The 22,218-nt window shown below is 47.6% G+C and overlaps 1 protein-coding gene across 1 annotated transcript in view; it reads left to right on the forward strand.

The window, feature by feature from the left end:
* Window positions 1-14,283, forward strand: part of DLG5 (discs large MAGUK scaffold protein 5) — a 221,029-nt gene extending 206,746 nt beyond the window's left edge. The window contains exon 33 of the transcript XR_013449724.1: window positions 14,266-14,283. The gene's annotated coding sequence lies outside the window, so the exon portion shown is untranslated. The remainder of the gene's footprint in view (window positions 1-14,265) is intronic.
* Window positions 14,284-22,218: the final 7,935 nt, after the last annotated feature.

The raw sequence follows: 22,218 nt of genomic DNA on the forward strand, positions 1-22,218 counted from the left end.
CATATATTTTAATATGTTATTCATATATTAGTTATAATAGTATAAATTTAAATACTAACAGTTTATATCAATAATAAATGACATGTTAATTAATTACTTAATATAGTTCCTAATATATTTTTTAAATAAATTATTTTTTTTGAAAGATTTTGTTTATTTATTTATTTGTCAGAGAGAGAGAGTAGGAGCATGAGCAGGGGGAGTGGCAGGCAGAGGGAGAGGGAGAAACAGGCTTCCCGCTGAGCAGGCAGCCCGATGTGGGACTTGGTTCCAGGACCCTGGGATCATGACCCGAGCTGAAGGCAGACGCTTAACCTATTGAGCTGCCCAGGAGTCCCTGTAGTTCCTAATATATTTAAGTTTAAATTTACCATTTTACCAGGCTCTTTCTGTTTTTCCTGCCTAGTCTAATTCCCCCTTTCCTCTTTTCTTGCTCTTTGGATTTATTGAGTATATTATCATTCCTTTCAAACTCTCTGTTACCTTGGAAGTTATACCAATTGTAATATTCTTTTGGTGTTCACCCCAGAAATTAGAACCTTCATCTTTGACTTATAAAAAACCTACTTATAAAAATACTTCTGGGGGCGCCTGGGTGGCTCAGTTGGTTAGGCGACTGCCTTCGGCTCAGGTCATGATCCTGGAGTCCCTGGATCGGGTCCCGCATCGGGCTCCCTGCTCGGCAGGGAGTCTGCTTCTCCCTCTGACCCTCCCCCCTCTCATGTGCTCTCTCTCTCTCTCATTCTCTCTCAAATAAAACCTTTAAAACAAAACAAAAAAAAAATTAAAAAAAAAATACTTCTGTATTTTTTCATACATATTTTCCCTTCTCTGCTTCTTTCTGGAGAATTTTTTTTCTAATTAATTTTCCAATTCATTAGTTATCTGCTTAGGAATATTGACCTATCTATTGAATTATTACTTTTAGTTGCTATATTTTTCAGTTCTAGAATTCCTATTTGTTTCTTTTTCGAGTCTGGTATGTCTTTTTGTTTTTTTGGTTTTTTTTAATGTTTTATTTATTTATTCATGAGAGTCAGAGAGAGAGAGAGAGAGAGAGAGAGGCAGAGGCAGAGGGAGAAGCAGGCTCCCTGCCTAGCAGGGAGCCCGATGCGGGACTCGATCCCAGGACCCTGGGATCATGACCTGAGCTGAAGGCAGACGCTTAACCATCTGAGCCACCCAGGCGCCCTGGTATGTCTTTTTGTAGTTTCTAGTTCTTTCTTTGCTAGCATTGCTAATTTTTTTTCTTTTATCTCTTTGAATGTAGTAAGCATAACTTTTTAAGAAAACTTTTTATTATGGAAATGTGTGTATGTATGGATCTATGTATCAAAACATACATATGAATCATAACTCATATGCATCACACACATATCAAACCAACATAATGAATTCTTATGTGTTCATTGCTCTGCTTCACTAAATATCAATATTCTTTCATCCTTTTAAAAATATATTCTTCCCCCTCTGCTGTTGTTCCTGACCTTCTCCTCCTCCTCCCTCTGCCCCTCCTTCCCTCCCCTCTGCCTTCCCTCCCTCTCCTCCCCCCCTCCTCCAGACCTTCCTCCTCCTCTCCTTTTCTTTCCCTTCCTCCTTCCCCTCCCTCTTCTCCCCCCTCCCTTATCCCCCTGTCCTTCCTTCTCCTCCTCCCCTTCCTTCTCCTCCTCCCCTTCCTTCTCCTCCTCCCCTTCCTCCTTCTCCTCCATCTTCTCCCCTTCCCCTCCTCCCCTCCCTTCCTCCTCCCCCCTCCCTCCTCCTCCATCTCCTCCCCTCTCCCTCCTCCTCCTCTCCTTCCTCCTCCTCCTGCCCCTCCTTCACTGGAGTAATTTAAAGCAAATCTAAGACATTGGTATATGTCTCTAACAGATCCAGACTTAAAAAAAAATCATAACCACAGAATCATCCTACCTAGCAATACTAATACTAATTCCTTAATGTCATCTACTACCTTGTGCAATTTAAGCTAGTTGTGGCTTGCTTTGGTTTTATCATCATATGTCTGAATTTTTCACTGGGTTGGTCAAGAATTTAATAAAGCAAATAGAAATTTCCCTCAAATGCTGCAGTGTGTGCAAGGGACCCCTGAGGCTCCACTCAGGTGCATTTTCACACACTGGTCTCAACCCCTTTCCTGCCTCTAGGCTATCCACACGAGCAACACTCTCCCACGAAGAGTGGCTCTCCTTGGACATAGTGATTCTCACTGGGGAAAACAGACACAGCAGAATGGGGGTAGAGCTAGAGAGGGATCTGGGACAACTAGTTTGAAAAAGCACCTTGTCAAATCAACAAGCCCCTCTGCCAGAGAGGCGTACCTTCCCCCACAACCCCCAGGAGATTCCTGCTTGACCTCACGTCTCCCAGAGCGTGGACTGAGTGACACAGATAACATGCAGGCTGATTGTAGATGGACGCAGGGGTGGCAAAGGCAACAGCGCATCACAGGGTGAGACAGTGATTCTCCTTTCAGCTCTCCTCAATGCTTGGGACTACATCTCGTTTGGGGTTTATAGGTTTTCAGCACTGCTGGCCTTTGTTCATCTCAATTTTAACAAAGAGAAAACTGGGCCTCAGGCAGGTAGTCTCTGGTTAATGTTTCATAAATTGTTTGGTTTCCTTTGTGCTTATTTTTGTAGTTTCTCCTCCTTATGGCGAGGGATATGCCACAAGCCTGGCTTCAATCCAGAGCCCACCTTCTTAGGAGCTATTCTGCACTGTCTCTTTTAGGATAGTGATACTATGTTTCCTTTAAAAATTATTTAAATTAAAATGAGGTAATTTAAAGATAATTCTTAAGAATTAAAAAGTAGAGGTACTATGTGAAGGGGGCAAAAATTGGGACAGGGTCCTTGGGAGATCCAAGTTTTGGAAGCGTCAGCTTAGCCTAGGCTCCATGGTTCTGCTTCAAGGATAGCAAGTCTTCGGCTCTGCTCCAGGCCACAGCCGGGGTCAGTGGAGAGCTAGCCACTGGAGGAGAAAGAGGACCCCATCTGGTTCCTATTTAGAAACTGTTGTAGGACAGCTCATCCTGGGTCCAGGCTGACTTATATCCTTGTATCCCTTTTGTATTTTTCACCATGAAATTGTATTACTGATTCAAACAGTGTGATGTGATGTGATGTGATGTGAAATGATAGGACAATATAAACCAGGGCTCTTCCCAGCAAACCTAGCATGTGGTTAAGAGCCGTCATGAGAACGAATGCGTTAGTACATGTCAGCATTTAGAACAGGGCCGCACACTACAGCAGTGTGCTTACGGGGGCGTTGAGGGTGAGGATGGTGAAAGACGGATGCGACCGTGCTGAGGGCTAAGGAGAGGGGGGCTCTCAAGCAGTCCCGGAAGAAGCAAACCCTTAATGAGCTCCTACCGAGGCAGCTCAGCATCGATCTGCCTGACGAGTCTCAGGACTTGCTTCGTTTCAGGCAGTTGCACAGATGTGCCCGAGCCAGCGGGGGAGGGCCACATGTTCCGCCTTGGTGTCAGGGAAGAAATGTCTGATCTGGGCCCGCCAGGCATCACCGGTACGGGATTCCACGGCCACGGGGCATGTTCATGGGATTCCGGGTCAACATTCGTCAAAACCCTGCCCTATGTTGAGAGCTGCACAGAGCTGGCTGATGAATCAACGAGTATATGTTCCAGAGATGGGCACCATCAGGCAGAAGCGGGCTGGAGGACATGGAGTCTTCCATACCTCTGAACCAGTGAGCCTAAGACCAAGAGAACAGGATTAGCCGGGAAGCCAGGCCGCCCAGGGAGACCAGGTGCTAGGAGCTGGGACACGTTTCCACTCTTCTGCTGGGCCCTTGCCTTCTGCAGAGCTCTACAGGCTACCGCAGACCCTTCAGTGGTTCAAGGGCAAGGCCTTGTCTAGAAGGGACATGGGCATGCCACTTATCCCGTGTCTAGCCCTGCACAAATCATTTGTTCCTGAGTCTCGGCTTCCTCATCGGTACATGCGGGCTGTAGTATTACCTACCTTGCAGGCTCGTTGTGTGGATCAAGTTAGATAAGGTAGGAATGGTGGCCGGCACGGAGCAAGTGGTCAGTCAGTGATAGAGCCATGTGTTATGATGTCATCTCTGCCACGCTGGGGAAGGCAGCGTTCTAGAGCCTATTGGACAGATGAGACCAGGCTGCAAGGAAGTGAAGGGACGACCCCAGGACATATGGCTGCTAGAGGACAGAGCCCTATTTCAAGCCCCAGTGCCCTCTACTCTAGATGATACGTCCCGGGCACAGCATGATGTCCGGCCTAGGGGCCCTCTGAATTGGCCACAAAATGGAACAATGTAGTTCAAGACCCAGATTGCAGCCTAGGAACCCTGTATGCTCAGATAGACCAAGATTGGTGTATTCGATTTATGCCATTGCTATGGACAAAAATGTGGCCAAAGTATTGGGCTGGGGGTGGACAGATGATTAGTAAATTGAATAGAGAAGAACTTTATTTATACCTTTGTGGCTAAAGCTGATCAGCTGGGTTTTCAATGAAATATTTCACTTGGTGTGTGCTGTGTGTTTTGTAGCGAGAGACCTACAGTGACAGTTCAGCAGAAGGCTCTAGAATCGCACTGCTTGGATTCACATCCTGGCGCCACCACCGAGTAGCTAAGTGCGTGGCTCTCTGGCAAGGCTCACCTTCCTCACGTGTAAGACTCTGATGATAGAGCTGTCTATTTCACAAGGGGTCTACCAATGAAGGTGAGGTTGGATTGAGGCTGTGTGGTCTACGGCACTTAGCATGGGGCCTGGCAAATAGGAGGTGCTCCATCATGGAAGCTATTACCATTATTAAGACACACAATGTCATTTAAACTTACAAAGCATTATCTTTGCAGCCAAATATCAATAGATATTTCTCCCCACTTGTGGACATGAATGAGAGCTTGGTCTGGAGCCCTGGTGTCTAAGCAACTGGATGCCTATTACCTTTGCAAAGCCAGCCTCTGCAACCTGGGTGTCCCTGCGACCATCCACCCCACCCCCAACCTGCCCCAGACACATGCTGAGCACAGAGAGGTTCTCCATACTGGTCTTCCCGCTAGAACGGACTATGCCACCCATCCGCTGGGGGAAGTTGTTTCTGGGGGATGGCCCAATGACCATGCCTGGGTGTGGGGCCAAAAAAACGGAGCCAGGAGGACCCTGTTGGACGGATTCCTGGCTCTGACTTGAGCAGTGCCCGTTCTGCTTATAGGTGGTGCTTTCAGGGAACTTTCCAGACATGTAATTATTGATTGGATGCTGGTAATACTCAGCAAGATTTAATACAGCTGATCCTGGGTAGGTCCTTTAGCCCCTCACTGACTCAGTTCTCATCTCAAAACTAGGAATAAAAATACCTGCCCTCTAGGCCTTTATAGCTACCGAATTAGCTCCTAAGCAAGATGCTCTGTGAATGGAAAGACTCTCACACACGTACATTCTCACGCACACGGGTTACTAGTGATGGCTTTGCCCGTCTTCCCACCTGGGTGGGCTGCTGGTAAGATGGGAGGCCCCAGAAGTCCCTTTTTCCTACATTAATTTGTTCGTGTAAACTCCCCTCTTGACTGCAGCCTCCAGAGAGGAGGGCCGGTGTGCTGCTTGCTGGGCAGCAGGAGATGGACCATTAACTATGGCGGTGATGGTCCTACTGATCCATCACGCCAGTCAGCTCAGGAGGGGACATTTTCCAGGTGGGAGATTCATGAGCAAAAGGTAATCTCTCTCTAAGGGCAGACACGTCAGAGCCAAGCGCAGCTCAGGTGTTTGCTCTGGGAGGGGAGAGAGGGTGCCGGTAACTCCATCCCCCCTCCTGCGGAGTCTGGGTGGCTTGGCGCCGACTCGGATGCCCAGGGCTCTGCCCTCCTTGGGGCTTCTGAATTGGCCCCTGGCACCGCCTCTGGTCCTGGCGCTGTCGCTGATGATGCCCAATCAATAATTGCAACAGCAGCAGTAATGATAATACTCATAATGAGGGCTTTGTGTGGTCAGGTTGTTTCACTTAATTCTCATGACATCCCAGCAAGGCAGGTGCGATCATCATTCCAGTTTTACAAGTTGGGAAACTGAGGCACGGAGCGGTGAAGATGTGCCATGTTACAGACTCATGGGCCGGGTAAGTCAGGATTCCAACCCTGGCAGTCTGACTCAGAGTCTAGACTTTTTGCCCGCACGCCCCCCCCTTATGCTCTGACCACTGCTTGGCTGCAAAGGAGGGAAGGAAGGATGGATGTCTTCCAGGCTATGAGGACAAAATGAGAGACTGTGTGTGAAAGTGGGTTATAAAATGTCAAGGGTCAGTGTGTACTTGAGTTTGTCACTGTTAGACCAGAGGTTGTCCCCCTGAAGAAAGAAGCTTGTGCTCTCAGGGCTGGGACTCCTGGGACTCTCCCCTCCACCCTCAGGGCGCCCCTGCCCACAACTCTGAGGCTGCTCTTTCTGTCTGGGGCGCCCGGGGAACAAACGCACAGCTCAGAATCGGGAGACGTGGAGCCCTCTGCCCTTGACCAGCTCATTGCCGTGTACGATCTTAGGTGAGTTGGCCTTTGTCTCTAAAGAGAAGGCGGCCCTGCCCTGGCCGGCTGCAGGGCTCCGAGGGTCTGCGAGAGCCTTTGTGCCACAGCTCCCAGTTCCGTAGCCTGATTTCAGGCACCACACAGCCACAGGGATGGGTGGGGACCGTCCTGGATGACACAGACCCAGAACACTTCCATCACCGCAGAAGTGTTCTACTAGACAGCATTGCTTGAGAGTTTACTATTTGTTTGCAGTTTTTTTCTTCTGAGGTAGAATCCTATCACCCCAGAAATTTCCTTCACATCCCATCTCTGTCAATCTCCGCCCCCCAACTCCGGAGGTAACTGCTGTTGGTATTACTTTTTTAAACCATGAATTAGTCTTGCCTGTTTATGAAATATTTTGGTTGGCACGGCAAAGGTCCCCTGAAAGCTTGCACCATTTTTCACTCCTCTCAGGAGAACAAGAGTCTTGAGACTAATGATTCCCATCTTCTCTCCTCCTTGCTTCCCTGGCTTCTCCCACATCCAACAGGCAACATGGAATAGAGCTGGTCTTTGGGAACTTGAGGATGGTCTGCCTTCAGCTTGAGGGAACCGACACCATTCCACCTGCCTCTGTTTATGTTTGACCTGTGGGGACTGGGCTGTGTCCCTTTCTAGGAGTAACTGACTGTCATTCCTGGTGTTGGCTTTCTGCCACCCTGCGCAGGTCTGCCGGGCAAATGGGAGTGGGCGAGGAGACCAGAGGCGGTCACCTTCTAAGGACTGCCAGAGAGGGGGTTGGCCCAGAAGACATTGCTCCTGGTCACCCCCCCCCCCCCCCGCCCGGGCTGGTTGGCCGCTTGTGGTCCTGATCCCAGAGTGGGGGATTACAAGAGATTTGAATCAAGTCTGAGCCGGAAAGTGGGAAATTACTTTTTGCTTAAAATTCTGGGTAAAGAAACACATGTTATGTTTTTGCTTCAGATCAGTTGAAAAAAGTCTCAAGTAGGAAAAACCAAATCCAACTTTTTGCATAGATGTTATCACCAGGGCTTGGAAAATCCCCAGGTGTCGGCCTCTCCCAGTCACCGCCATCCCCGAGGGGTGGCCAGAGAAGGCATCCGCGTGCTGAGAGCCAGCTAGAAGGACAGGACCTGTGCTTCCAGGGACTTCTGAGCTGGCACAGAATGCCTTTAATTGACTTTTCCTGGGTGACGGAAGGGCCCCCACTGGGTCGGGGGGGCGGGGGAGGGTGCAGGGATAAATGTCACAGCACAGTGCTGGAGACTTCCGGAGCCATCAGAGGGATGGGGGCTGGCTCTAGCACCCAGCAGGAGGGACCTCTCTGCAAAGGCTGGAAACATCACCTCCTGCTGTCTGTCGGTCTGCTCACTTCTCACTTCTCCCTTCTGTGTGCTGACTGGCAGCTGTGCCAAGATGAAAGAAAAGGGACTTGTGACCTGGATCACAGGAGGGGAAGGAAGGACAGCTGAGGACGCTGGGGCTGGGAAGGAAGTCAGGAAGGTTGAGTCTGGGAGCTGCCTGAGGAGCTGGAAGCAGCACATCCCTGGAGCTGACGGGAAGGAAGCAGGCCTGGAACAGTGAGGGGTCTGGGGGCTCACCTGGCAGCAGGACCATGGGGACCCCTGAAAACACACGGTGGCCAGGCCACAAAATGACGCGCCAGGAGTCCTCTGTGGAAAGGGAGACCTTTTTTGCTTCCTGGGCAGGGCCCCCTAAGTGACTGTGTGCAAGTGCATGTGTGCGTGTGTGTGTGTGTAAGTGCACGTGTGTGTGTGGGCGCACACACGTGGGAGTGTGGCAGTGAGAACCTCTGAGGCTGACCCATGGGCTTCAAGGTCCCTCTGCATCACAAGCTTCCACAGAAAATTAGGAAGTCCTAGAGGTCTGTGTTCAGGGGGGTCCCAGCCTCTCCTTCCTTCCCTCTCTGCGGCCCCAGAATTCACGGCACGGCCCTGTAAGTCCTGTCCATCCAGGGGGGCCACCTGGCCTGCCTGGCCCTTTCCCTTCCCTCCATCCAAGCACAGACTCAGAGAGAGAGAAAACTCTTTCCCTCCCTTCAGCTGGGACCTCAGCATTATCAACCAACTGTCACCAAACTTGAGTTTGAAATCTATATTTTGGCACCAGTCACCCACAGAGCTCAGCCCTGGATCTGCCAGGCAGGAGGGTCAAATCCTAGCCATTCAACAAGGGGCAGCGATGGGCAGCAATAGGGCTGGGGGTGGGGCACTGTTATGTTGGGAAGTATTAAATAAATGCTTTCTTATTTTGAATATGGAGCTATGTTCTACTATAGATTGGTAGAAACTCAGTAGAAAAGTAGTAAGCTCTCTGTCACTGGTGATATTCAAGCTGAGACTGGATAAACACTTGCCAGGGATCGTGTGTGTGTGTGTGTGTGTGTGTGTGTGTGTGTGTTTAAAGGAGGAATGGCAATACACATAACTATTGTAAGTTTGTACTAGATGAATGCTTCCCTTCATGTGCTGTCTTCCAGGTTTTTGACATATTGGTGTCCTGTTCATTTATACACTATTTTTTCTTTAAATAATTCACTCTTTTGGACATAAATGTATGTTTAAAGAAAACTTGAAATCAGTATCATAAAGGGAAGCCAGAATTGCATGTTATAAATAGAAAATAATGCTTAAAAATTCACCATTGCCACGACAACAAACTAAAGCAGTATTACCAAATCCTAGCTGGATACTGTTGCCCACCACGTCGTCTGGATCCAGATGGAGATGGCAAGATAGACCTGCTCCCATGAAGGCTTTCTCCTTGAGATCGTCAGAACGGTTGGGAATGAATTGAGAAGTGAACAGCCTCCTCCCTGGGTGATTCCATCTAATGCCTGCTCCCTTGGCCCCACTCCCAATCACCTGGACCAAGTATACCTTGGCCATTTCCTTCCCCCTGCTGGCTCACCCCCATTCCACCAGGTGTAAAATGAGGTGTTTGACTGAAGAACAATTGCTAGGGTCCTTTGCAGCTCTAATATTCTTTCCAACTTCATTATTAAGGATTTTCCACTCCCGTATGATTTTTTTTTTCCAGGGGGCTTTCATCAGCCATTGTCCAGGGAAGGAGATGGGGTCACTGCCGCCTCAGCTCCTTGCTAGTTCCACCATGAGCACCTCCCAGTCCAGCAGGCAAAGCTTGCTTTCCTGTTGGCCTCCTGCTCCAAACACTCAGAGCCTCCCAGTGCCCCCACCTCATCCTCTCTGCTTCCATGTCTGCTTCGCGTAGGCTAAATGTCGGTTTGAAAAATAGGATTCCATTAAAAGATTATTGTCTGCTTCCTTACTCAGGCTTGTGAGATGGAGCCTGTCCTCATTTGATTTGGTTCAGGGGCACTTTCAAAAGAAGGGGTGGGAGGGAGCCAATTTATCACAGAGTTAGACATCGAGAGAAGAAGGTTTTATTTGGAGCTTTGTTTATACTTGGAAAAGTGCTTTGAAATATTTTCACCAGCAGGCAGTTGGCAGGGTGATGTCCTGGTAAGCACAGCACCCATTCCAGAATATAGCAACACCTGACTTGAAGCAAGTTCAGCATGTGAAAATTAGGCTGGAGGAAGGAAAAGTACATTAGTAGGTAATTAGGCACTTTACACAGGATGGGTTTCCAGAAGAAGCCCTTTAAACAGGCAATCCCTGGTGACTTTTAAATAAAATTCTATTTCTTCTGAGGGTATGGTATGGACTTAATAAGATGACCATGTTTCAACCAGATGTATTTTCGGGATGGACTTCCTTCTGGAAACCACTAATCTGCTTTCTGTCTCCATGGATTTGCCTATTCTGGGCATTTCACAGAAATCACACAATATGTGGCCTCTTGTGTCTGGCTTCTTTCACTTACCATGTTTCTAAGGTCCATCCATGTTATAGCGTGTATGAGAACTTCATTCCTTTTTATGGCTGAAAAGGAATATTCCATTGTGTGGATATGCCAGGTTTTATTCATCCATCCATCAGGTGATTGGCATTTTGATGGTTTCCACTTTTTGGCTATTGTGGATAATGCTGCTAGGAACGTCTGGGCACAGACGTTTTCATTTCTCTTGGGTACACACCTAGGGGTAGAATTGCCAAGTCATATGGTAAGTCTAAGTTTAACCCTTTGAGGACCTGCCACACTGTTTTCCGCAGGAGCTGCACCACATTACATTCCCCCCAGCAGTGTACGAGGGCTCCAGCTTCTCCATCTCTTCACCCACACTCATCGTCTTTGGTTTTAGCCACCTGAGCGGGCATGAAGTGGAATCTCCTTGTGATTTTGATTTGCATTTCCCTACTGCACACCTGAGACTTGAACCCACGTCACTCAATTCCCAAGTCACTGCTCGGTCCACAATATCAAAGGAAGAAAAGGAGGAGCATTGATAGGGGGAAGGAAAGTATCTTCTTCCACCATTCCCTCCAACTGTGTCTAAGGGAGATGGATTTGTTCAAGGCCCCTGTATGAAGACTTTATTGAACATAATAAGAGGATGGGACAGTCTGTCTTAGATGGTACAAAAAGCCCAGACCAAAATAGCCTTAAGAAGGTGAGGGCAGAGAGGACTCTATGGAAACGTGGAAGCAGTTTATTTAAGATGTAATAATAAAAACCAAAACCAAACCCGTAATGGTACCCAATGGACAGTAGACATTGATACTTTGGTAGAGTAAAGGAGCACAGTGATCCTCAAGGGCATGTGTCGTCCACTCCCTCTCTCCTTCCAACCCTCCCCAGAGGCTTCCTGAGCCACAGAGCCACCATCTCTGCTTGGGCTGAGTCTGGTCCCCTGGGGAGGCTGGGGCAAAATACTGCTGAGACCCACTGCTCTTGTGGCTGGTCTGTCACAGGGTCATGCATTTTATCACTTTACAAGTGAATTACCAATCGATTTCGGTCTTTTTCAAAGGCTGATTACCATAGTTTCTACCTTTGAATCCTCAGTGCCTGGCATATAAATAGGCTTTCCAGAAAAGTCTGTTTAAGTCATTCATCCACCCATTTAACAAATATTTATCCAGCATCCATTTTGTCCTGGGTACTATTCTAGGCTTCAAGGATATGGCAATGAATGAAACAATTAAGAATTCCCTGCTCTCGTGAGGCTTACATTCTAGTAGCCAAAAGAATAAAGTGTACAAATTTGTATTTGAGACAATGAATGTGAAGGGAATTTGTAAGCTTTACCTGCTGTATACAATGAAGGATTATATTCATGAAGGAATGCTAGTAATACTAGCAACACAGCAGTTATGTGATGCATTGACTATGTGCCAGTCACTGTTCTAAAGTATATTATGAAGACGTGTATAATATAGACGAGGATTATGTACATAATATATACGAAGATTATGTATAATATATATGAAGATTATTTATAATATATATGAAGATTATGTATAATATATATGAGGATTATATACATAATATATATGAAGATTATGTATAAAAACGTGAGGATTATGTACATAATATATATGAGGGTTACATAATGTGGATGAAGGCTATGTATATAATGTACATGAAGATCACATATAAGATGTACAAGGGTTATGTCCATAATGTATATGAAGATTATGTATATGAAGATTCAGTGGAATGATAGACACACACACACACACAAAATGTAAGAATCCATTAATCCTCACAACAACCCTATAGGGTAGAAGTTATTATTATCATTTCCACTTTACAGGCGAGACAACTGAGGCACAGAGAGGTTAAGTAACTCGCCCAAGATCACACTGTGAGTAGGTGAGAAAGCCAGAACTTGAAGCCAGGCATGTGGCCACAGCACCTGTGTGCTTCACCACTGTGCTGTGGCCCCTCGCAGTGGGCAGGAAGCAGATAGGAATTTGGCATGAACTGGCTTCCTGGGCTTTGAGGACTGGCTGCCACAGTTTCTTTTCATTGGTGTGGGTCTGGGATGTTTGGGTTGGTGGCAAGCCAGCCAGGCCACCAGAGTAAAGGCAAGAAAGTCCTTCAGGACACATTCCACCACCTCAGCCTGTGTGACCCATGACCTCATGCCCTGGAAGCTGACCCTCCCCTCCCAGAATAATGCTCCTTCCAACCCTCTTGCTGCTGTTCTCCTAGGTGTCTCTGTGGGAAATCCGTACTCATTCCTGGCAGCCGCTGAGTGCCCTTGTGGCTGGGGCAAGGGGCTAAGCGTCAGGAATCTTACTTCCTGTGCCTTGTCTGCTCAGTCACCCAGGCAGGGCAGAGAGCCTCCTGGAAGCTGCAGGGGAGAGGAGGGGCGGGGAGCTGGGGGACTCACTGGGGTTTGCTCACATTTTCTCCCTGATGGGGTGAGTGTCTGCTGGGTTTCTCCCTGTAAAGGGCGGGTGGTCCATCAAAGGCTGCTCTCAACACCTTTGGTTCTGTCATTTAAAAACAGATGCGAGGGGTGCCTGGGTGGCTCAGTTGGTTAAGCGACTGCCTTCGGCTCAGGTCGTGATCCTGGAGTCCCAGGATCGAGTCCCGCATCGGGCTCCCTGCTTGGCAGGGAGTCTGCTTCTCCCTCTGACCCTCCTCCCTCTCATGCTCTCTGTCTCTCATTCTCTCTCTCTCAAATAAATAAATAAAATCTTTAAAAAAAATAAAATAAAAAATAAAAATAAAAATAAAAAAAAATAAAAACAGATGCGAGAAGTGCCTCTGAGCAGGAGTCTGGGGATGGAGAAACACGTCGAGGACCCTCAGACTCCAAGAGCTTAGGCTGCAAGAGCTTTCTGTTAAGCGGCAGGCAGGTAGGGCCGGCTGAATCTTGTTCACGGGCCACTGCCTGGGCCAGCGCCGGGCACACAGTAGGCGCTCAGGGAATGCTGAATGAAAGCGCTGATGAGGAGTGTGAACCCATCCTAGTTCCACCCTCTCCTTTTATAGGCAGGAAACTGAGGCCCAGCAAGGGAAGGTGACTCAGCTAAGCCAGTATTTATAGCCACGAAATGGGAGAGCCAGAGAGCCAGGCCAGGCCTCCAGCTGTGCACGTCAGCAGAGGTATTCTTTCCATGGCACCCGGTGGCCTAGGTCTGCAGACGCCTCCCCTAGAGGGAGAGGGAGCCCTTGCAGGAGTCCCCGCGGCTCCTCTCCCCCACACTCCCTCTGATCTCCAGGAACAGCTGCTCATTAGCAGCCCAAATTGGAAAGCCAGGAGGCAGGGAGGAGCCAGTTAACCTTTGCTGGAAGCAAAGGCAGGAGGGAAAGGAAGGGGAGTGGGAAAAGGGAATAATGACCATCACGGTATTGGCCATAACGTAGTGAAGCCCTACTACAGGCCTGGTACTGTGAGCAGGCCTTTTTGTGTGCATTATTTTTAATTCTTCAACATTCCTAAAATTAATGACTGCCCACAGTCAGATGATCCTGATGGCTGCTTAAAGCAGAGCAAATGACAGGAACTTTCTAAACAGAAGGGAAAAAAACATGCGTGGGCCCAGGGACCCCAGACAGGTGCTTAGGGGTCTAGTGCTCAGCCCAGCAGGGGGCAAAAGCTCCCACTTCATGAGTTGCGGGCTGTCTGTGGTCCTGGGGCCCACAGCCACAAGGTGTCAGGTTCCGATCCCAGCCCCACCACATGCAACTGAGTGGTGCCCTTTCCTACCCATAAAAGTAAGTGGACAAGAATACCTACCTCCCAGCAGCGCAGAGAGGGTAAAATGTATGTGCTGAAAAGGATCTCGAGTCCACAGTATGGCACACAGTAGGTGTTTGGTAATTGTTAGCTCTCTTTTCTCTCCCCAGCTGCAAACCAACGTCTACTTCCAAGATGATGGCCTTGCAACCTCTTCTAAGAAACCAACATTTTAACTGATGACTCAGAAACCACAGGTCTGGAAGCTCCAGCAGCTGCATTCCAAAAGGTAATTGGGAGCCTCATAAAAACCCCTGACTTGTACACTTCAGAAGACTTGAAATGTCGTGACATTTTCCGGTTAATATATATGAAAGAACCTTGATAGAAGTTTCCCCACATTTGGTAACAATTCTGAAGAATTACCAATAATAGGTCATGAAGCTGAAAAGGACTTTTCTAAACTGCTGATGATAAAACACAGTTTGGTTTAAAAGCAAGAGTAACTGAGAGAGACAGTAGGGGGTAGAGAGGCTTCCCCTAGGTAGTCCCCGAAGGGCCTGACCGCCCCCTTCCTGGGCCGCCTCTCTCTGTGCAGGGAGCACGAGCTCTGGGGAGACCTGTGCGGGGGCTGGGCAGGAACCCCTCGGGGCTCGGGGCACCCCCTGCGTGTGCCCTGTGAGAAGGCTGGGGATGGGACGTATGGGTGGTGGGGGCTTGCTGTATGGGAGCTGGAATTGAGGAAGGACAGTGGGACCTCAGGCACCAGGTAAGGGAGTGGGGTCTGTGGCTTTAAGAGCCTTGTATTGTGGTGTCTCATCACCACCTTGAAGATACAGGGACGATCAGAAGGATCATTGTCTTCCCTAGATGGGATGAGGAGAAGTCCCAGAATGCCTGAGATTAACATTTTTATTACCTTTGCCAAATAAGGACTAGAACAGATTAAGTTTGGTTTCAGAAAAGCACTAAAAAAGTAATGTTTCTTCTATCTGAGTTTTGGGACAAAATTTAAACATGCTGCAGATGCCAGCATATTTAAGTGTAATGTAATAATACTGGATCTATACCTTTTTATTTTTCCTTTAACGATATAGCTGAAGCCCTCTCTCTTATTTGGTGTTATCACTCCTAGTTAAAGAGCACGTTAAGACAATCATTATAAAAATTTTATACACATACTTTAAATATTTTATTCTAATTTACAAACATGAACATATAATCATCTGGCTTTTTTAAAATTTATTATGGAAAATTCTAAATATATACAAAATAGGCAGAAGAGTATAATGAACCCTCTTGTGCCCATAATCCAGCTTCTAATATTATTGAATCATGGCCAAGCTTATTTTATCTATATCTGTCTTCCCAGCGTGCTATTACTTTGAAGCAGAACCAAATGTAATTTTGCTTAATCCCTGATATTTCAGTGTGCATCTACTATGGACTGAACTGTGTCCCTCCAAAATTCTTATGTTGAAGACCCAGACCCCGAAGTGATGGTTTTTGGAGATGGAGCGTTTGGGAGGTAATTCGGGTCAGATGAGGTCATGAGGGTGGAGTCCTCATGATGGGATCAGTGCCCTTGTGGGAAGAGACACCAGAGAGCTTGCTCACTCTCTCTCTTCACCCACATCCACCGAGGAAAGGCCACGTGAGGACATCATGAAGAGGGTGGCCATCTGTAACCCAAGGAGAGAGCACTCACCAGACGCCGACCTTGCTGGCACCTTGAGCTTCGACTTCCAGTCTCCTGAGCCATGAGGAAGGAACTCCGTTGTGTAAGGCACCCTGTCCCTGATAATTTGTTTTGGCAGCTGATGCTCCTAGAACATCTTTAAAAGACAAAGATTCTTTAAAACAAGCAACTAGAGCAATAATATTTCTGCACCTACAAACTGGACGGTTGACTCCTTCATTTCAGCAGGGATCAGCAGGTGGACTTCTGATGTAGGGCCAGGGCTCTTGTCTTGCCTGCGCTTCAGGCCCCGGGAGGCCCGTGTTGCCTTTCAGTGAAAACCACATCCCTAATGCATGATCTACAACTTGCGGTTTCAGGGTTCTTATTGCAGAATGAAAACTCAGAGAGATCTGGGGAGCTATGGTGGTAGAATCCTCCCAGGTAAGGTTCTTACTGTCTCCTGCCCTCTTTTATAGTTGTCTCACTCACACCTATTCTGCCATCATTTTGAGTTTTGTTTTTTTTAGAAATTCACTTTCACTGAGCATGTCCAAAGCATTCACCTTAGTTTTCACGGAAAGGACTCTCATTTCTGTGTTCAGACTTACTTGGTGTTTTGTAGTATTTAGTTACGAATTAACACCAGGCACAGCAGGCATGAGTAGGTTTGGGAACAAACACAGCCGATTCCTGCCAAGCATGCTACTCAGCTTGTGGGAGAAGGGCCTTGGAATGCTGGAGAGGGCCACGGTCATGCCACGGTGGGCTCGCAGAGGGATGGGGAGCATCACATGATTTGGTAAGTCTGGTAGGTAAAGAATGATGAAGTGAGCCTCTTCTGGCTTTTTTTTAGAAATCTTTTTATTTTAGGGGCGCCTGGGTGGCTCAGTCGTTAAGCGTCTGCCTTCGGCTCAGGTCATGATCCCAGGGTCCTGGGATCGAGCCCCACATCGGGCTCCCTGCTTGGCGGGGAGTCTGCTTCTCCCTCTCCCACTCCCCCTGCTTGTGTTCCCTCTCTCACTGTGTCTCTCTCTGTCAAATAAATAAATAAAATCTTTAAAAAAAAAAAAAAAAAGAAATCTTTTTATTTTAGTGCAAGTGGCTCCACATCATTCTTTTTATATCCTGCATAGTGACCATTGCATAGTTAGTCGTCCCATATGCCTTAACTTACATGTTTCTTGGTGGTAGACATGGAAGTTGTTTCTAGTTTTTATCTGCTCATTTTGCTTCTTTGCTAATAAGTAAAATGCTTGAGTAAGTCTCCTTGCGCATATACCTTCCTGTACTTTAACCAGTGTATCTTCAGGATGCATTTTTTTTTTAAAGATTTTATTTATTTATTTGACAGAGAGAGACATAGCGAGAGAGGGAACACAAGCAGGGGGAGTGGGAGAGGGAGAAGCAGGCTTCCCACGGAGCAGGGAGCCCAATGTGGGACTTGATCCCAGGACCCTGGGACCATGACCTGAGCCGAAGGCAGACGCTTAATGACTGAGCCACCCAAGTGCCCCTAGAGGATACATTTCTTAGTGTGGAATTGTTGTGTTAAACAAAAGATAGATATATATATTTAAAGCTTTTATTGATATTGCAAATTGTGCTCCAAAATCGTCTCACTAATTTATACTCCTGCCAGCAGTATGTAAAAGTGTGTATTGCGCACCTACCTGCTCAGCGACCATTACCAACCTTTTTCATCCTTCGTAGTCTGATCGATAGAAAGTGCTATCTTGCTGTTGTTTTTATTTTATTATTCATTTATTTAGAGTGAGCTTTAGCATTTTTTTCTGTGTTTAATGGGTAGTTGCACTTATTTTTCTATGAACTGTGTGTTCATATCCTTTGCTCCGCTTGTCTTTTTAAGTAGATTTATGAAACTCTAATTTAACAGTACTTGCCCTTTGCTTGTCTTTGTGTGACATAAATTCACAGTAAGGCTTGGATGACTGTTCATCAGAAATGTGTGCTCTCCCCTCTGCTGTGTGGAGTTGTCCCTGGGAAGAGGTCACCAGCTAGGGACGGCACTTTGCAGGCGGTTCTCCACTACGGCAGGTGGAGCCACGTGACTGAGCTCTAGCCAATGGGCTGCGAGCCTGGAACACACACACACACACACACACACACACACACACACACACACACACTCTCTCTCTCTCTCTCTCTCTCTCTCTCTCTCTCTCTCTCTCTCTCTCCCCCCCCCCCCCCCTCCTGGCAGCTGGGTAGAATTTTTCACCAACCATCCTCCATGATCCCAAGGGTCAAAGCCGGCAAGGACTCTGTCAGCCTAGTTTCTGGATGATGTAGAGGAGGGGACCCGTTCTGTTCTGTGCTGTTAATTGAAACCACTGGTTAATTGAACCATTATGAATTTTACGGTTTATCTTTTTTTAAATAGTAGCCAGCCCCCTCTAACTAGTACACGAAATACCTAATAAGGAGCCTATTCTAACTTATATATCAAATATGTGTCGTGTTTGTCTTTTGACCTTTCCATGCTATTTATTTTTTAATCATACAGATTTATAATTTTTTTTAAACTTGGTCATTTTTTAAAATGATGTTTGCATTTTGTGTTATGCTTGGAGAGAAGCTCGCTACCCCAAGATTATTTTTTTAAGTCATTTATGTATCTTTTTAGAACATTTAGGATTTATATTTTTCATTAAAATTTTTTGCTTCATTTGTAAGTTAGTTTAGTGAAAGGTATAATGTGGGTTTCTAGCTTAGGTTTTTTTTTTTTTTCTTCCCCTTTAAATTGCTAAATTCCCCTTTAAATCCCCTTTAAATTCCACTTTAAATTTCTTCCCCTTTAAATAAATTCCATATGTTGAATAATCTAATTTTTATCACTGATTTGAATCACATTTTTGTCATTTACTGAAGTCCCATATGAGTTTAGATTTATATATGGACTCTGTTCTGCTTTGTGGATTTGTCTGTTCAGGCACTGTGCCAAAGTGTTTTCGTTGTTGCAGATTTATGATAAATACTTTTTTAAAAAAAGATTTATTTATTTATTTGGGAGAGTGTGCAGGAGCAAGCAGGGGAAGGGGCAGAGGGAGAGACCATCCAAGCAGACTCCTGCTGAGCACAGAGCTCCATCCTGCGAACCCATGAGATCAGGACCTGAGCCGAAACCAAGAGTCAGATGCTTAACCGACTGAGTCACCCAGGCGCCCCTATGATACATACTTTAAAATACCTGGTGAGGAAGTCTATCTTCTTTTTTCCCTATCATTTTCCTGGCTATTCTCATATTTGCTTTTCCAGAGAAACTTGAGAATAAGTTTGTGTAGTCAAGAGAAATTATGTTGATACTTTAACTGGAACTGCTTTGAATGAGGAAAACTGAATTTTTTTACAGCAATGAGATTTTGTATTCAAGAATATATGTCTTTTAATTTATTCAAATATTATTAAAATTTCTCACGGGAGGGTTAGAGCTTTTCTCGTACAGATGCTGCATGGTTCTTGTGCAATTCACTCTTAGATGCATTATCTTTATTCTTATAAATGGGATCTCTTCTTTCAGTAATCCTTTAATTGGCTATTGTTTGTATAAGAAGAAACCACCCGGGGCGCCTGGGTGGCTCAGTCATTAAGCGTCTGCCTTCGGCTCAGGTCGTGATCCCGGGGTCCTGGGATCGAGCCCCGCATCGGGCTCCCTGCTCAGCAGGAAGCCTGCTTCTCCCTCCCCACCCCGCTAGTGCTCTCTCTCTCACTATCTCTCTCTCTCTCAAATAAATAAAATCTTTAAAAAAAAAAAAAAAGAAACCACCCAAATCAATTCTAAAGCTTTTCAGTTGATTTGGATATATAATCATATTATCTTCAGATTGTATGAAATCTGCTCCCGCCTTTCGAATATACCGTATTTGCATCTTATGTTTCTCCTTATCTAATTGCACTGGCTTGGACTTCCAGAGCAATATTTAACAATGCCTTGTGTGGCAGATTCCTGTTCCTGAAGACCCTTAGAGGGGGTCCATTGCCATCCATTGGCTAAAATCCAACCCTCTCAGAAGAAGCAGGGCGAGTTTACTGTGGGAGGCCTCTGAGGACAAGCAGTAGCCCTTGCTAGAAAGGTGCTCCCTGACCATGCTCGGTCTAGTAGTAACCCCAGCTGCCTCAGCTCCCTAAGCCCACCTGCTTGGCCTCTCCTAGCACTGGCTATGTGGGGTGGACATACGCACTGTCTGTCTACCCAGTTAGCATGGAAGCTCTTCCGGCGCAGAAACAGGCCCTCTGAATCACTGCTGTTTCCCTCCAGCCTAGTGCCCTGCCTGTCACATAGGAAACCTACAATCACTATGTGGCCAATGAAATGACACAATCAGTTAGCCTTTTATTGTCTCCTATAAAATATGCCCTTCCTGATAACCGCCCCTCACATTTTTATAGCCCTTTGTGTTAACAAAGCCCTTTTGTATACATTATCTTGCTTTACCCTCTCATGAAAAGCCCTGTACGTTTTTCCTACTTGATTCTCCGTTCACAGATATGGAAAAGGAGAGTCAGAGAAGTTAAGTGACTGGCTCAAGAATTGCTCAGCTAATGAATGGCGGAGCGGGGTTCCATCCTCGCCTCCTGGTTCTTTCCGTTGGGCTGTGCTCCTGCTCGGTTACCCATCCTTTGGAAAGCAGCTCTGAAGATTTTCCATCTTGATAACGACAGCTGTTGGCTGAGGAGGAAAAAGGGAGAGAGTGAGGGAAGTTGTGCCCCGTAGAAGTTGCTCCTGATGTTGCCCCTGTCGGCAAAGGGCAGGTTTGGGTGGGAGTCCGGCAAGGTGGGTAGGGCTGGGGCTGCTGAGGGTGGTAGTGTGAGAGGGGTGGCAGCCTGCACCTTCTTCAGCTCGTTGGCCGGCAGCCTAAGCTGCAGGGTCTCGGAGCCCCTGGGAACGGTCATGCAGCCCTGGCCCCTGGGGGCTGAGTCTTACCCTCTTGCCTGGTGGTCCCGTGGAGGGTAATGCAGATCTCTGGGTGCTGGCCACTGGGGGGAGTTGGTGGCCCTCCCTGCACACACAATCCTGTTTTAGCCACTTTGGGATGGTCCCAAGGAGAGAACAAGGGTCCTTACCCTCAGACGCCGACGTTCTGAAGGGAGAGAAATAATGTAGCTCCTACTCTGTGCCAGGCTGGATGCTGGCCACCTCACATATATCACACTTTCCTGAGTCCTCATCACAACTCCAGAGTGAGGTCGAATGATGTCCGTAAACAGAGTCTCCGAGAGCGCCCCAGCTCACCAGCGTCACAGCTGGAATTCCAGCCTCGGGGGACTCCAGGGCCCGTGCTCCTGTGGCACCTCGCCACCCTCCCACAGGTTTGCACTGTAGGGAGACGTCCTGGGGCTGGGGGGTGAAATCAGGGAGGCTGCCTGGACGGTGAGTCACAGGAGGCGTGCGAGTGGCCTCAGGGGAAGTGGGAAAGGAGGCAGCAGATGGCTCTGAGAAGGATGGGCAAACAGTTTGGCCTGGCAGTAAGGAGAGACAAGGGGGATTAGACTCCGGCTCTGCAGTAAAGGGTAACTTCTGAGTCAGCCATACTGAAGGCCACGTTCCCCTGAAGGCACGACCTTGGCGAAACGGGGAGGTCAATAAGTTTAGCTACTTTTTCACCCCCTCCCCAGGCCCAGACTGCTTGTGACCCCACGAGGGGCCTTTCAATCAGCTGCAGATCAACCCTCCACCGCCTCCCGCACCCCCTCCTGCCCCTGCCCCACATCAAGCTCCCCTCCTGGGCCTCTGCGCATATTTACACCACGCAGGCTTTCCCCGAGCCCCAAAGCCTTCCAGGCTGCCCTAGAGAAGTAACGGCCACCGTTGGCTATTCGGGCGGTGTACAGGCTGTCAGGAGGGTCTCCCGGCACCCCTCACTGTCTGGGGGACCCCCCTTTGCCTGCTCCACACGTGTGTCTCACTCGGTGGGTTCAGGAAATTGGGGAGCTCAGCGAACACCTTCCTGTCCCACCTGGATGCCGACTTGGAGAGGGCATTGCTGCCGGCTTTCCTTTCCCTGGTTCCCCCCTACACAAGCAAAGTGGAGCCGCAATCCCGGGGGGGCAGCCCGTCATTGGGCGACTCGATTTCACTATCAGGATGGAAAATCTTCAGGGGTTATTATTTTCCAAAGGGCTGGCCTCCTCCATTAGTGACTCCTTCAAATGGAATCCAATATCCTGGTAAATATGACTTTGAAACCAAATCTGGTGTCCCCTGCCTTGCCTTAATCCCTGTGAGCCTCCTGCCCATCACTCTGAGCTGACCCAGCACTGGCCCCCCGTGGCTATTTCCTAAAATGACTTGGCTTGGGAGGCGGGGTGGAATGAAAACGTCAGCTTGTACTTACGGATTGGACAATGAGGGACTAAGTCTGAGGCCATTGCCCTTAGAAATTTGGGCCCCTTAAACTGTAGGGGACAAGTAATCCACAAGTACACA

The sequence above is a fragment of the Halichoerus grypus genome, chromosome 7, assembly GCF_964656455.1.
Source record: "Halichoerus grypus chromosome 7, mHalGry1.hap1.1, whole genome shotgun sequence".
Classification (NCBI taxonomy): Eukaryota; Metazoa; Chordata; class Mammalia; order Carnivora; family Phocidae; genus Halichoerus; species Halichoerus grypus.